This window comes from Anguilla rostrata, chromosome 16 (assembly GCF_018555375.3).
Source record: "Anguilla rostrata isolate EN2019 chromosome 16, ASM1855537v3, whole genome shotgun sequence".
Taxonomy (NCBI): domain Eukaryota; kingdom Metazoa; phylum Chordata; class Actinopteri; order Anguilliformes; family Anguillidae; genus Anguilla; species Anguilla rostrata.
In genome coordinates this window covers 11,965,223-11,981,824 of record NC_057948.1, presented here as the reverse complement: position 1 = coordinate 11,981,824, position 16,602 = coordinate 11,965,223, and the positions used below count along the sequence as shown (strand labels likewise).

The following is a 16,602-nucleotide window of genomic DNA, read 5'->3' as shown; positions in this document are numbered from 1 at the left end:
TCTAACGTCAGGAGCACTCGGGGCCCGACGCACTTCCTCTCTGACGCCGACGCCGCCGCCGCCGCCGCCGCGCTGCCGCTCAGGCCGCTCGTGCGCACACTTCTTTCTGCCTCCTCAGAAAATGTATTCGTCTGAACTGAAAACGGGTCTGAGCTGCTGAGGACCGGAGGAAACAACCTGGACGGGGAAAATCAGCCGCATAATGCTACAACTGTTAAAACGCTGAGCTTTAATCTGCATCATCAGGCCCATTCCTCTGCTATTTATGAGGAAGCTTCGGCATGACGTTACATAAAGACAGCAGTGCGGATGTAGAGTTATGCATGTGCTGAGATTACAATTTATTCAGACATTAAGAAAATACGTTGGCTTGATCTTCATCTGTTTTATTCTTATGAAATGTGCTAACAATCCACAAAACAATTATTTCTTCTGATGACAAGAACATAATAAAATTATTATTATTATTATTATTATTATTATTATTATTATTATTATTATCAATAATAATAATAATAATAATAATAATAAACCATGAGCTGTCAGTCACTGTCAGTCAGAAAGCCTTCAGAACACATGGTAGCTCCACCCATTTTGGGAGTTCATGAAGCCTCAGATTCCAGTCAGAATAACAGGTACAGCGGGTAACCTTTCATTATCCCTGAGAGCAGGGGTTCCCACACTTTCCAACCCTACGAACCCCTTAATAATCAAACTATCTTTCTATGACCCATTAGTGCAACAGATGCCATTTTCGAACACATAAAAGCATACTGCATGTACACTGTAGTGCTTCATCTGCATGGTGAGTGACTATGGAGCAGTGTGCCTGGGCAGTGTAGTACAATGGATAAGGAACTGGCCATGACACCTAAAAGTTGCAAGTTCGATTCTGAGGTAAGACACTGCTGTTGTACCCTCGAACAAGATACTTAACCTTAACCTTCAGTATATATTCAGCTGTATAAATGGACACTATGTAAAAAATTATTTAAATCTGTGTAATTTGTACAGGATAAGAGTGTCTGCTAAATGCCTGAAATGTAATGTAATGTAATAGACCAACACAGACTCTTGGTGCAGTGTGTGTGCTGGGTATTCTCTCCAAAACCAAAGCTTAGTGCTCTGCATATGTGTCAGTGATTTTGATTCTGCTCTGTGTCTGCCTTAGATTTAGTCTTTTTTTACATTTTAATAATTACCAGCAAGTCCTTTCCAAAGACTGTGCTTGGGTGTCATTAATTTGAACTTGCATATTAAGTTCTTGCATATTCATTTCATCTTGCTGTTTTTACAGTGTACAATTTGTCCTCGGTATAGTCCAGTAAATTGCTGAGCACAACATGCATAAATAATTAAACGAGCTATCTGATGATGAAGATGATGTTTATTATTATAATTTTTTTTTTACTGAATATTAGTAATATTTTATATTGAGTATATAGCCTAGAGTCCAGTGTGAATTATATCTTTAATGTATAAATGTGCCAGAGGACAAAATGTGTTGTTCTTTAGGGTGTAATTAACTTCCAAGGCTCTGAGTCTGTCCTTGCCCCTTTGGAAAGACACGCATTCTTGCTGAGAAGGCTGAAACACAACCTTAACAATGCTCTCAAATTGCTATGAAATTATCATCATTTTGGGAAAAAAAAAAGATAGAGGGAAATGAGGGAATGTGCATTACTCATTCAAAAACGAGCCAAAAAAAAATCTGGAAGATTGGATTTTCTTTATTGAATTATCCTCTCTTGTTCATGTCGACTGGGGCGAGGGGGGAGCTTTTGGCTGGAGCAGGGAAAATCTCATCTCTGGGTGTTGTGTGTGAGGTTGGCAAAGTGTTGGCCCGTGAGGAGAATGAGGGGGTTTGTTCTGGTAGCACTCTTCTCCTGTGAGAACCAGTCAGTTTGGAAAAGGGTTTTTTTTTTCCTTTTCTTTCTTCCTTTTTTTTAGTCCTCATCTCACTCAGCTTTCTTCTCCTCTCTCCCCTCTCTGTTGTGGCAGCATTAGTGTTGAGCTTCTCTCCGAAAGAGAGAGAGAGAGCGCGCTTTGATGTGGTCCCGCTGTGCCCCCGCCCCCCCTCCGCGCTCTGATTGGTGGAGGGCGGGCGGGCCAGCGAGAGGGCACCTGCACACAGAGACCGGGCCTGTCCTCTCCTTCATCCTCGGCGGCCCACCCCCCTCCCTCGCCAAAACTGGGGCGCGAACCCGCATGTCAGGGCCTTCACACCATTCATCTGGCACTCCTTGCTGTCTGTCTTCATAGATTTCATTAGCCGTGTGTCTCCTTGCGTTTCAGTCCAGTGCAAGATAAAGAAACACAAAAGCCGCGATTCAGCCCGGCTGCACGCTGTGCACCTTTCTGAACAACGAAAACGAAGAAACCTTCGCCGCTTTTATTCGAGTATTTTTTCCCATTAAAATCGTTAAAAACTGTCATCCCAAAAAAAAAAAAAATAACAAGAATGTAAATACCTTGCTTGGGCTTGCTTGACAACCCACGTAGTTCCCACAGTACTGGCAGACTGCAGCATACGGTGTGCAAACAATGACAGTGACATCAGTCAGGTACACTGCAACGCACCGTTGAGTTCAGCTTAACTGAAAGCAAATGAACAGCGTTTGGTTTTTAAGGGAGTGAAGGCGGCAGCATTTTATTGCATTTGCATCGTGGCTGTTTATATTCTATTCAACCAGATGTAAGGAAATGGCCTTGCCTTTCTCTGTTATTCATACACTAACGTGCCAATTGAAGAAATCTATCAAACTAGACTTGAGATTATTATTATTATTATTATTATTATTGTTATTATTATTATTATTATTACTGTTATGTTTATTATTAGTGTTATTATTTTAGTTGTTGTTGTTGTTATTATAATAACTATTATTATTATTAGTAGTATTATTATTATTACTATTACTATTATTACTAATAACAACAACAACAACAACAACAAAACAAATTGTCTGAATGTCGATGAAAGATATCTGAAGGTCAATAACAGTCAGTGCTGTTCAGGAGATTTTGCCATATGACAATGTTCTGATACAGTATATTATACAGTTGTCTACTCAGTTTTTCAGCAGCTCTTAAACAACACAGGCTGGCTTTCCCGTGTGGATGCAACTCATGCATAGTGTGCTTCACCACTCAATGGGAATTTCATTGGCCTTAAAATGTCACAAAAGCTGTTTAGTGTTGCTAGCAGGTCAGTACAAAAATTGACATCTTTTTTTCTGCTTTACTGTGACAGCTCTGTTTCTGTCCAAAATTTGTCGTAAGGAAAGGCGGCTGTCCATGGGAGAAAGCTGTGGACTGTAAGCAAATATAAACTATTTCAGGTGAAATTCATTTGGTGTTCGCCATAAGAATTTGTGACAAATTACAGGTTAAAGGGAAATTTGGCAGATTGCAGCAATTCTGTATTTTTATTATATTTTTGTTTTTGTTTTTGAAACGTAACATATTCGGGGAGGATTGTTTTCAGTGTCTACTTTAATTTCTTATCTCTTGTCATTTCTAAACAGAAGACTGTTGTAGATGATAAAAACTAACAATGTGTACTAAATCTCTCCAACAATTTCTATAGTCTAATATATAATAATAGAAAATTATAGAAAAACAATTTCTTTTATTCTGAACTAGAGCAATTTTACAAGTCCATTTTTTTATACCAGCAGTATTGACATTAAAGGAATTGCACAAAAATCAGTCAATTCCGTGATATGGAACCCGCAATAACAGCAGTTGTTTCCTGCGTTTCACACACCGAAGTCCGCGCGGGCCCGAATTCCGTCTGGCTTTTGTAACGCAGCGCGTGGGCTCCGAGGTAAACAGCCCTTTCCTTTCTCCGCACATTAATGCGGTATTTTCCCTCCTGCGGGGTGCGGACTAATCCAGTCCGGGCGGAGGAACTGCGTAATGGGGCCCTTCTCATTCAGGGCCGAGTCAGGTGCGGAGCCGCGAGCTGACCCCGCGCGGATAGCGGCCGCCGCGCTCCTGAATGGCGGCTGCGTCTCAGGTGGGGGGGGGGGGGCAGGGGGGGTCACCGGGGGTCGCGGGTCTCTTTGTTGGCAGGGGCCCGTCTGCCGGCTTCGCGCCCCCCCACCCCCCCACCCCGCCTGGCGCGGGTTCGATAGCGTTTGAGCCCACGCGAGAGGGGGAGACTGGAAGGCGCCCGCGGGGTCAGCCGCGTACCTGGGAGGGTGCAAAAAGGTGACCGGCGGGGAGATCCATAGCCGCCAATAGAGCTGACCCCTGAGAGCGAGCTTTCGGATCGCGCAGACGCGAGTGTGTGTGTGTGTGCGCGCGTGTGTGGGCAGCTGTCAATAAGCCACGCTTTCTTTTTCTCTTTTTTTTCTCCCCCCTCTTGCAGGCGCCAAATGATTCTGCTTCGCACAAGATACTTCACACTCTGAGAACCGCAGATGTAGCGGCCGCGCTAGGGAAGTGGTGCTAGAGGTGTTTTGAAATCCTGCTTGAGTCAGTTGTATGGTATACGGCAATTATAAAAAATTAAAAAAAAGGTAACGTTTTAAATAACCGTGCACTTGAAAACGAGGCACACCTTAACCGTTCGAATGTTTATGTCTAAGCGCAGAAAATTGCTTCCATTATTTGCTGGAACAGATTGTGTTTGCCACCCTTCGGTTTCGGGTAGCAATTACTGAAAGCACAGCCTGTGCTTATTCTCCCACTCCGCTAACTTGTTAAAATTGTTAAGCTCAAGCGATGCTCGTGTAGCACTCTCCAGCTCTCTCATTGGCTCGGAGCGCACAGCCGTGTTGCCAATGTGACCAACCAAGATTCTACAAGCGGGACCAGAGGAGAGGGCTTCTGATGAAGCACATTCAGGACGGAATGACCAGGCGCTCCTGGTGGATTTTAACACGGTCTGCTCAGCCTTAGCTGACTGCAGGCTGTGAGGGTAGACTCCATGTAACTCCAAGGTAACTGATAGGCTCCAATGTAACTGGTGTTCAGATTCCCTATGTACACATTATCAAACAGATAAATTACTAGATTCCAGTATTCAACAGAATTCCATTGGCTTGTCATTCCATTGACATTTCTATTTCTGCCTTTATTCTTGATTTTGATGTCTTAGTTTATGATTATATAAATCGAGGCCACATTTTAGCTCATAATCGTCTGGTTTTTATCACAGCGTATGTGCGTGTGTGATTTTGTGTGTATTTGGGTGGGCAGGTGTGTGCGCGCGTGTGTATAAATGATATCCTTCCAGTTGGAGGTATTATTATGGGAGTGACGCTTTGGGAATCACTATAAATATCTACAGGAGATGTCATGCACACAAACGCGTGTAATACAGAGGCCCCGGTTTTGTGACAGTCCGTACCCCTTCCGGAATGTTCACCGAACATTTACTTGCACCGGAGTGAAGCAGGTCCCGTTGTCAGGTATTCTACCCTTTAAAAAAAAGAGGAGGAGCCTTGTGGCTCTGGACTTGGGGACCCCGCCACCCCCAAAGTTTTTGAATGCCGCTCCCCTCACCTGTGGATTTACAGATTTCTTCACTCTTCCAGTTGTAGGAGAAGCCAATGGAATTCTGTACTTAATGCTGGAATCCAGGGCTTGTTGTGCCTGATTTATCTGTTTGATACTGTGTACAGAGGGAATTTTAACATCAATTATACTGGAGCATTCTTGGAGCATTCTTTTGGAGCATTTTTGTTCCTCAGATACTCTGAGATGCGTCTGGGTTACACAATATGATGCCTGTGTATTTTGTCAAATCCTGTCTGGACTTATTGTTTAATAACAAAACAAAATATCTCCAGAATTTCCTTAAATTATAGCCAAGAAACATTTACCGGTATTCATCCAAATAATTACTTACTCAAAGGACCAGTGGAATAGCAGAGGAACATTTACTGGCCTGTTGCCACATACTTTCTTTTGCTGATGCCAAACAAGCCGGATTGTGTAAACATAAAAGCATTCTTTAATGAATCAAAGCTTAATGATAATACATATTTTTCAACTGCACTCCAGAGCGAAATGCATATTGATTTTCTATATTTTCAGAACTTAACAAAATGAAACTGTTTATCATTCTGAAACCATTGGGATGTGCTATTATCACAATGGAGACAAGAGGAAGCAAAAAAAAAAAAATCAATTCTAATGTCCCAGATGATCCGGCTGTGAGGGCCCTATTACCGCGCTGAGGAGTCTACTCGACGCTCTCGATAGCAGAGACAGGCCTGTTCCGCCTTTATTCATTTTTGATGTCTTAGTTTGTGATTATATAAATCGAGGCCCCATTTTAGTTCTATAATCGTCTGGATGTTATCGCAGCGTGTGTGTGTGAGAGTTTGTGTGTGTGTGTGTGTGTGTGTGCGAGTGTGAGTGCTTGTGTGTGTATGAGTGTGTGTGTGTGCGTGTGTGTTTGTGTGCGTGCGAGTGTGTGTGTGTGTGTGCGTATGTGTATCAGTGTGTGCGTGTGTGTGTGTGTGTACGTGTGTGTGTGCGTATATGAATGACGTCCTTCCATAGCTTCACTGTGAATAGAGAACAATACAGTTGGAGGTATTGCTTATTATGGGAGCGACGCTTTGGGAATCACTATAAATATCTATAGATGGCTCACAGCAAGGCCGGGGGTCACAGACAGGGGGCGCTCTCCTGCTGGCAGGGAGCGGAGGTGTCGGGGCCTCGAAGCGCTTTGTTTACACGCTCCCGGAGACACTTCCCCCTGGTCGCCGGCGGTGCCAGGAAGCGGAGACCGAAGGGTGGCTCCGGCCCCGGCTGTTTAAGGGTTCGCCGAGACGGAGGACACAGAAATTACCCCGAAGAGCAGGAGACGCACGGCGAGAGAACGACCTTTAACTGCACTTCCTTAGCCGAATCTCATCCAATTAGAGCGCTGTATATTTTCTCTAATAGCGGCTGATGAGGCTGGGCGTATGGGCGAGCACGGCCCGGCGCCGTTGCTACGCAGCGAGATGGCTGCTTAGCGCCGGCGGAGCGCTGGGGAATAAGTGAGCAGAGAGCTTTTAATTTGATAGGGTTAGAATCCTGCAGGCTTCGGGGTCGGAGGTCGCCGGGAGCCCGCCTCGCGCTGAATATGAAGAAATCACAAGTAAATTGCTTACATCTGCTGCTGGCGGCACGGAGGCGCGCGATTGGTTCCTGGAGGTGCGCCGCCATCTCGCTAGGGTGAGGGAAAGGGGCCCGGGTGTAGAGGAGGCTTGTAATTGGAGTAATTCTGCATTAATAGATGTGAGAGGGAAAAGGGGGGAAAAAACATCTCTGAAGCAGCTGGTTTGGTTCGGAAGCCCGGCGTAACGGCGGCAAGATTTTAGAGGCTTCTTCAAACGTACCTGCCGTTACCGTCGGATACAGCCCGGTGCGTGTAAAGGGCTCGCCGGGCCTCGGGACAGGAAGCGCAGAGGGTTCACAGACCGCTAGAGGAGGAGGAGGAGGAAGAGGAGTGGGAGGAAATTCAGCGGGACACGTAAACCATCGTCCCCGTGAGAATTATTACTCCCCGCAATATTTCCCAGGCCGGTACGAAAAAAATGAAAGAAACCGCAGCCGCAATATTTCAGCTGGCGAATGAGCTGGCTGATGTGTGTTCGGGGTTCAAGAGGATGCACAGCGCACCTCTGACCCTCCAGCATATGCAATTCCAAAACTGAAATCATTTGTGTATATAGACTCATGTACAGTGTGTCCCCTTCGCCCATGAAATATGTGTTTGTTTTGCTTTCACTAATCCAATGTGAATAGAAACTAATTTATATCACAGTACTGGAAATTGGGGGGGGGGGGTGGGGAGGAGGGGGTTATTTATTTATTCATTCATTCATTTATTATATGCATTTGATTATTAAGATTTAAAATATTCTGTGAAGCCAAGCAACGGTTATATTTATCGCTTGTTTCTATGGTAATATAACCGATGTAAGCACTGCGCTTGTCTCTTTCCATAGCGTCACGAATGGGATCGTGTCCAATGGGAAAATTAGTCAGGCTGCAAATTCTCTTCAGCGTCCTGGCAGATGACACTCCATTGGACGGTCCTTGTCACCAATTAAGTGTCTATTAAACAGCAGTCAATCAATCACGGCACAAACGGCCGGCCCTCACGGGGCCCCGGCCATTGACAGGGAGACGTCGATAGCCAATCAGATGTTATTTAACTGTCAGAGACCACACCGGCATCTTAATCGTCGGCAGTGCCTCAGAGTTCGTCAAGATCAGCGGAAGTTTTGTGAGAAGCAGAACAATGGCGGCTAAACCACGGTCTCGTTTCTGAGGCTTCGTTGCTACGCTGTGACGTCAGGTGAGCGTTTATTTTCGCCTTCGACAGCCAGGGGAACATTCTTTTATTTCTGTACAGAAAAATAAAACCTTACAAACAACCATCAGAGAGGGAAAAACAAATACCACTGTGGAAATACATCACAGCTAAAGTGAATAAGGCCAATCACAACATTTACAGAAACAGTCACCCGCCACCAATACAGCTGGACCGGCACCACCTCACATCAAACTCGTCAGCACTAAGACATTAAGGGAAATAAATAACCGAATATTGAACTGAGTCGTCGGAGTGTGTGATAAACACAACCCACCTCTGGACATGTGGGCACAACCACATGGACACAGGAAAGCGTTTCAGCAGAAAACCAAAAAATCTAAAAAATACTTTGTATCATAATGGCATTCCCAGAATGTGTACAAAGGTAAGCAAAGCAGACAGAGAGCACCTATTTTCCACAAGTTCTCCCATCATATCTTAATTCCAAAGTTCTGATAAGGAATATAATAGACCCTGATAATAATAATAGAGCCCAATTGCAATATGCACACCCGCATTCTGTGCTCAGCACAGAATCTACATTTGACTAAACAAAAAAGGCAAATTGGAGGCCTAGCAGACTAATTGGATTTCCAAAAAAAAAAAAAAAAAAAATGGAAAGCGTGATCCCTGTTAGCTGCTCAAAGCGCGGGGCTCTGATATCCCTTTCTCCCTCCCTAACTGCAGTTTTAGTGCGTATCGTTCCCTCATTAAAAGCAGCCTCCAAAAAACGCGATTGCATTACGTTCCCATTATGAAACAAATTACTGGACTGTGTGCTGTGAACCCGGCTCCCAGCGCCAGGCTGCGCGTAAACACATCACAGTCACGCGGGCTCGCTCCGTTCCTCTCCGTCTCCGCCGCGCGGGGCAGGTACGCCCGGCTGCCTGCGCGCGGGGAGACGTCAAACGCTCGCCTGTCGAACCCCTCAATCTCTCAAGCACGAGCGGAGCGCGTCGCCTAAAATAGCCTCCCATTTAAGCGACGCCGGATTAAGTCAACCCCCGGATTCCAAAAACGAATCTAAACGCGTCCGACCCGACGTGAGCACGCCTCTTGCGAGCGGGACATCGCAGAATCGGAAGCACCTGTTCAGAAGTTGGCGTGCATTTATTTAACGTGGTTTTTTTAAAAGTCATTACGTGGGAACAAAATCTGTCGCGCATCTGAAGAAAGAGAAATGCTAAGCTGCCCTCGCTCTCTTTCTCTCCAGCATTGTTGATGACGGGGCTCATTTTAGAGAGGCCTTTAAATGCCTTCCCTGCCAGGAACTTACTTCCCTGTTAAAATGTTTGAAAATGTAAAATTATCCTAAAAAGTTCAATATCTTTAAGTTACTGTCAACGCCTGCTCATACTTTATTAGTGGCCGACCGCATTATATCATAATTTTGTTATTAATGATTTTAAAAATAATGTATTAAAGCACAAAATATATCACTCGCAGGGCTAGCAGAAGGCATATGCCACTAAATCAAATGTCTTAACATTTAATCACACATACACTGCTTACTTCATATATGACAGCCCTAAAATAATGCATTTTATTTTGTGATTATTTAAGCCCAAAATAAAATGCTGTCACTGTATCAGACACTGGCCAATACCCTTGATGCTATAAACATGTAAAATATACACACACACTGTACATGCTCCCCCAACCAAAAGAGCATTCATTGATGTATATGGTAGGTCGAGCCCCTACCTGACCCTCTGACCCTGATATGGACCGTGTCATGACATGTCACGAGGTGCGCGCTGCCGCTCATCAGACAGAGCGGCGGCCATCTTTGTTAGCATCGCAGGTGGACGAAATTCCTCCGGGGAAATTTTGGCTTTAAAGACAGGAAGAGCTCGAAAAAAAAAAAACCAGCCTGCCGCCAGAGACGAAGGTAGCAGCGCATTAGCCGTTTGTTTAAAAGGAAGAGAAGAAGATTAAAATGCAGCCAAAGGCATAAAAAGGCCTTCTGAAGGGAGCGGCAGACGATGGCGTTCAAAGGAGAGCAACCCAAACGCATGGCACGCGCTTCAAAAAAAAGAAAAGCGTTTCAGTAAAACTCCTTTTTTCTCTCCATATGTCAAGAATTTTTTACACGTAGCCTAAAGAGGTATCAATAGCACACTTAATACGTATCAAAGAGACTTGGGCTCGGATTTTGCGAACGTTTCGACGGTTGGGCACCGCCGCCGGGGCGGTTTTTGAAAACAAAACGGCGGTGATTAAGGGAAGCGGTCCTTCGGCTGGGAACAGGCCCGTTTCCCCGGGACGCCGGCGGAAGGGTTTCGGGGGAGAGGCTGCGCGCGCGGTGCGGCGTCGGGGGGTAATGGGAATACGCACGGGTCGGCCGGGGTCAGACAGCCATCTTCAGCAGGAAATGAGCTTTTTGGCGCGCTTGTGTTCCCAGGGCAATGAGCAATGTGTGTTTAATCTCGGCTAATATTCTCCTAATAACCGCACAAATTATTAAAAACAAGCAAATAACGCGGAACCGACGCGTTCCTGGTACCCGCCGTGGTCACCACGGTGCGGGGATGAGCTTTGTGAGCGACCCCCCTCCCCTCCCCTCCCCTCCCCTCCCCTCACCTGTCGGTGCAAGAACTCAGTTTTAATGGTGGTCAGACAGGGTGGACCGTTTGCTCCCAGGGTTAAGGGTCAGAGGTCGTCTGTGACTGTATTGATACACCGTGTGCGCGCATGTATGTGTGTGTGTGTGTGTGTATCAGTTACTGTAAATGAAGTAGGTCGGTGTGTGTACATGCATGTATGTGCGTGTGTGTGTATCAGTTACTGTAAATGAAAGAGGTCAGTGTGTGTTTGTGTGTATGTGTGTGCAGCTCTTCTTCAGATGCAGTATCATATACTAACTGCTTTTAACATCCTCTGAGGTCTGGGGTTAAAGGTCACCGTGGCTTTCTCAGTGCTTCATGATACCATTCGTTGTTTACTTGAGTGAGGAGTGAAATGAATAAATGTCCAACAATATGGTCTGGCCAGTGGAGTTTGGCCTCTACATCATTTTGCTGAATTTCTCTTCCCAAACACTGCAGTCCGACCACTTTCTTATATCTGGTGTATAACGTCAGCATGCGGTGCTTCTTTAGGGTAATTATAATAAAAGGGAATGCATATAATATGCTGCGGATGAATTTCCTGTTTTCTAACAACACACAGTGACCCCCCTGAGAAGCGTCTCTGTGCGGGGACAGATTTTCTGCAGCTAAAATTATTCCTCTACTCAGCACAAACGAGCGTTAATAGCAGACCTCTGTTCAGCATCGCCGTAATAAAGGTAAGAACTAGCAGACGAAGATAGAGGTGGAAGTCTGGGGAGCTCAGATTCGTTCTGCGCATGTCGCCCTCTCTTCCAGCGGCTGTGCGGGCCGCCAGCTCACGGACGAGCCATCGCCACCACCTTCTCCAGGATTTATAAAATACTTCTACATACGCGCTACGGCAGTTTCAAGCAGCCATTTTAATCGCATCATTATTTCCTTGAAAACTGCAATTAAGTTTGGAGCGATGTAAAAAAAAAAAAAAAAATTGTGAAACAGACACGCCAACTGTTTAGCGTTTCGAGGCTATGGGCCCGTCAGTACGTCTGTGTGGTTTTCCTGCCTGGCTAATTGATCCGTTCTCTAATTAATCTGGAAAGGAGAGAAGCGCATCTTCCTGTCGGGTGCTCCTCTCTGTCTGTTATGACAGAGGCTCGGACACCTCCCTTCCCTGCTCCCTAACTCTCCCGTCGTCGCTGAAATGGCTGGCTGTTCGATCTAGCCGAACGTAACCACGCCACGCTATACTGCGCGTTCCCTCGTACGATTAGTACGTTTAAGCTTTTCATTTTCAATTCCATTCTTCATTTCTTACCCAGCCTTTATCCTAAATGTCTTTACTCACGATGTTCCACAAAGTTTAGGCCAAAGTATTTTGGATAGATTGCATAGAGGTCTTTGCAGCAATGCAATACATTAGAAAAGGTTTTCTTTAATCGGGTTTTTGGCGCTATTTGGTATCATGTAGCATGGTCCATAAGCACTATTAATTTCTAACAACCTCCCTGTTGTTTTTGCCTTTAGCCATGCTGCGTGGGTTACTGGTGAGCGTAACTTTTTACCCATACTCCTTAGTGCTCGCCTTCCAGTCCCCCACCCCCACCATTTATTTCCAACCACAATGACAGCCCGTTGTTTCTTTAATTAAATATATATGTGATTTAATAAAATTTGATAAAAATTATGAAGTATGTATATATAGCATACAAAGTAAAGCTACTGAGACTATATATAAGGAAAAAGTGGAACCATTCCGCAGGTTCTGAAGAGCCATTGCACAAAAGCCCATTACAGAAAGCCAGTGGTTTTAAAGGGTAGACAGACCTGCAGTGATGTGTATTTTGTATTTCATAATATTTGTTAGAGTTGTATTTGCTATTTATTTATTTTCCTTAAAGTAGAAAAACGTTGCAATTGATGCAAGACTTTTGAATAATGCATTTTTTGTTTGCAGGGCAGTGTTTGCTGTCATTTTACGCTTTCGTGAAGGTTGAATTCAGGTCATTGCTGCTATAAGCCCTGATTTAGTCCATTTATGTAAAGACTCCGTAATTTTAACCCTTTGAACGCAGACCTGTGCAAACTCGGAAGAAGGCACAAAGGCTAACTACGGCTCAGCGTAGTCACGGTAACAGCCCTGTGGCTCAGTTACATGCCCTTCCAGTTCTGTTTTAGTCACCCTTACACTAACAGTCTTAGTGTTACTGTAGGGGTTAGTGTTACTACAGAACGTAGTGCTGTGTTGCTTGTAATGGAATATGTTCAGTTCTTTGTAACCCCGTGGCACGTCACTGAAGAGATTTTAAACGTAAGTAAAATACTGCACACAATTCTGACTCTCCCTCTACCGTAGAATTGTAAATTACCTCAGGCATATCAATTCGTTTTGCTGTTTATACTTCATCTTCTTCAAGGTTTCTGTTTGGGAATTTAGTGGAAAAATCCATGCTTTTAGCATTACTGTATAATTTTGAAGAGATGTAAGGGCAGGTGTTAAAGTCCAAGTTACCGCAGGACACAAAACCTTCTCCCTTCAGCTGTTTAAGAAATGGCAGAGTGGCAGACGATTCTTAGATATGCGTCTGTTTCAGTCTAATTAACTCCAGAGAAAAGCCTCAAATCTGCTCATGGCAGTGTTGTTTTTTAAAATATTTCGTTTTTGTGGTAGTATAGTGCCACCTATAGACAGAAAAAAAAAATATTTTAAGATTCCAGGCCCCTTTGTCCATTTACTTCAGCCTTTTAGTGAGCAGTCACATTTGCGTTATTGAAATAAATCTATTAGAATAAAGTCCGTTTTGATTTATTATGTTTTCCTTTCCTTTTCATTTCTCTGGTTCTTCTCTACTTCAGGTAGAACGGCTTAAATCTACAACGGTAATCGGTGCTGCAGTGCTATGACAATGCTCCAGAATATAACCGCATAAATAATTCGCAGAAAATAATTTGCCTGATGAAAACAGTGTCGTGTTTCTTTCTTATCTGTGACAGGAACTTGGATACGGCTGGCAGTGTTTCTTACAGCCGCGCCTCCCTGAGAACAGGCTGGAGAATGCGTACAGCCGGGGGAAAGCGGTGTTTTCCATCCCCGCGCCAGATAAAAAAGCTCCGTTGTTTATCTCCTCGAGTGGCGAGTTGCGCGGACGTGGTCGGGACCTTCGAGGGTGAGTCCGGCTGCGTGAGGGCCGGGGCGGCGAGCCGAGGACGCGCTCCTCAGCCAGCGCAGGGAGGTCGGAGCGTCTCTTCCGGGCCCTCCCACGGCCCTCTCGGCGACGGCGGGGAGAGCGCGCGTCCCCTCCGCCCACGCGGCGCCTCTCGCCGAAAGCTCGCGTCGCCTCCTGCGTACCGAACCGCGCGGAATAAATCGCCTCAGAAGCGTCGCCTCCCAGAGCTGCATCTGTGCGAGGGGGAGCCTTGACCCACGGAAAGTTTCGTCTTAATCTTTTTTAAAAAAGCGTGGCAGTCGCAGTCTCCACACACTTCATCTTGGTAAGAGGATTATTATTAAGGAAGGAGATTTTTTATTTTTAAAGGAGAAATACGAACCACTGAATTTGGCTTTTTCACCTTTAAATTTAAATCAATTTCATTTCTCTGCAGATACCATTTACATTTGCTTTGTACTTACTCGTTTAAATTTAGGGACGACATAAGCCGTTTATTCCCTGCGATATAATTCAGGCACTTTTCAGTTGATCCGTGAAGTCCGAAATCTTGATTGACTCATTAGGCCTTAAAATAAGCCAGGTGAAGACAAGAGCTTAATAAGTACCCTGACCCTTCTAACCTCTCAGGGTGCAGTGCTTACTCTCAGCGGCCACAGGCTCCTCAAAGTGGCTGACGGAGGACTTTAAAATAACAATTATCGATTCTTACAAGGCAGGAGAAGGCTATAAAGGATAGCTAAACACATCCAGCTTGGACTTTCCACAGTCATAAATATCATTAAGGCGAGAAGTCAAGGCAAGATCTGGAAGACTGAGATAAATCTCTGATAGAACTGCCTGTAGACTGGTCAGGTAGGCAAAGAAAACCCTGCATATCACTGCAAAGGACCTGCAGAAAGGTTTAGCTGACACTGGAGTCATGGAGCACCTGCACAAATGTTACAGAAGAATTATAAAGAAGAGCTGTCGGAAAGCCAAAAACCGTTCTTGTGATCACATCACAAAAGTAAAAGGACATTAAGTATGCAACACCACACAGATAAGCTGGAGACAAAGTGCTGTGGACTGATGAAACAAAAGAACTTAACCCTGGTCACAACCTCCAAAGACACATTTGCAGAAAAATGGAAAGCATTTGAAGGAAATAACATCTTGTCCACCATTAAGCAAGGGTATGGATCTACTACGCTTTGGGGTTGTGTGGCAGCCAGTGGCACAGGAAATACTGTGCAGGTGGAAGGAAGACTGTATTAAACTAAATTACTAGTAGATGATATCCCAGATTCAGTGAAGAAATTGAAGCTGAAAATGTTTGGGCATTTCAACAAGACAACAATCCAAAACATACCTCAAAATCAACCATGAACTGCTTAATGTAATGAAAGATTATGGCCTCACAGTTCTCAGACTTGAATATTTATTGAAAATCTGTGGGGAGATCTCAAGCGTTCAGCATGTGCAAGAAGACCTAAGAATATTTCTGAACTAGACGGAGAGTGAGGGAAATATCCTAAAGCAAGAATAGAAAGCTATAGGCTGTGAAGAACAGGCTGAGGTTTATGCTTGTAAGCCTTTAATTTACATTACAGTATGTTCTTTTTAATGTCCATCACATAAAAATTAGGACTTGAGGTAGAGAAATTAGCTACTTTAATTTCACTTTAAGTGTCAATTGATACCATGAATCAACACCATCCAACCTCTACCCAGACGTCCTGAGTGCTTAAATCATTTTCACAGCAGCAGACGGGACAACCAGATCCCCCTCAAAACTCCCGTACGCTTCCTGTCCCAGGTTAACGGCTAACCCCGAACCCTGCCGTCTCCGTAGCGACCAACCTTGATCGTTTTTGCAGCCTGCGGAATATATGCGTGACCATTCCTACCAGGGGCAATGTCCTGCCCCTGTGTAGTGAAGCGCTAGAAATTGGTTTTATTCCCACGTCCAGCAAGTAAGTTAATTCCTCCTACTTTTACTGTATATGCACAAAACACCTCCTCCGCCATTTTCAAGCGCTTATGGGCTTAGGCGGCAGTGTGGTGTGGTGTTCCTGCCACCGGTGGGGTTGTGGGTTCCAGCACTGCTGCCATGCCCTTGAGCAAGATAATGAGCTGCTGGGGAAAATATCTGGCTGCATAAAAGTAAACCTCACACCGTACTGTGGGGTTACCATCTGGGGAAGCTGTCAGCAGCTAAATAAGTCATGTCATGCATGGCAGAGACCAAAAGAGTGAACGTGAAGCTACACTGCTGGGCTCCAAAGTGTTCATTGTGCCCCAGTGGGTACATACGAGTCTTTTGCTAGAAGATTCTGATGTCATATAGGTGTGAGTATGAGGCCTCAGAATGTTCTGGAGGCAGGAAGTTAGGGCTATTGCGAAATGAGAATACAGGCTGGCAATTCTGTCAAATATTAATGTTTGGCAAATATTATGTTTAGAAAACCACTATGATGGGATGCCATCTTCATACGTCGAACACTCTGAAAGAGGCTGTCTAACATTCAGTTGCTCTGTGTTATTTTAGTCTGCGGCTATTATTATACCTGTTCTG

General features: G+C 44.8%; 1 protein-coding gene across 1 annotated transcript in view; it reads right to left on the bottom strand.

Annotated features, from left to right (window-relative positions):
* Positions 1-1,714: 1,714 nt before the first annotated feature.
* Positions 1,715-16,602, bottom strand: part of mctp2a (multiple C2 domains, transmembrane 2a) — a 71,180-nt gene continuing 56,292 nt past the window's right edge. Inside the window, exons 24-27 of the mRNA XM_064312670.1 lie at positions 7,347-7,430; positions 7,119-7,231; positions 2,472-2,597; positions 1,715-2,283 (exon numbers count right to left, since the gene is read on the bottom strand). The gene's annotated coding sequence lies outside the window, so the exon portion shown is untranslated. The remainder of the gene's footprint in view (positions 2,284-2,471; positions 2,598-7,118; positions 7,232-7,346; positions 7,431-16,602) is intronic.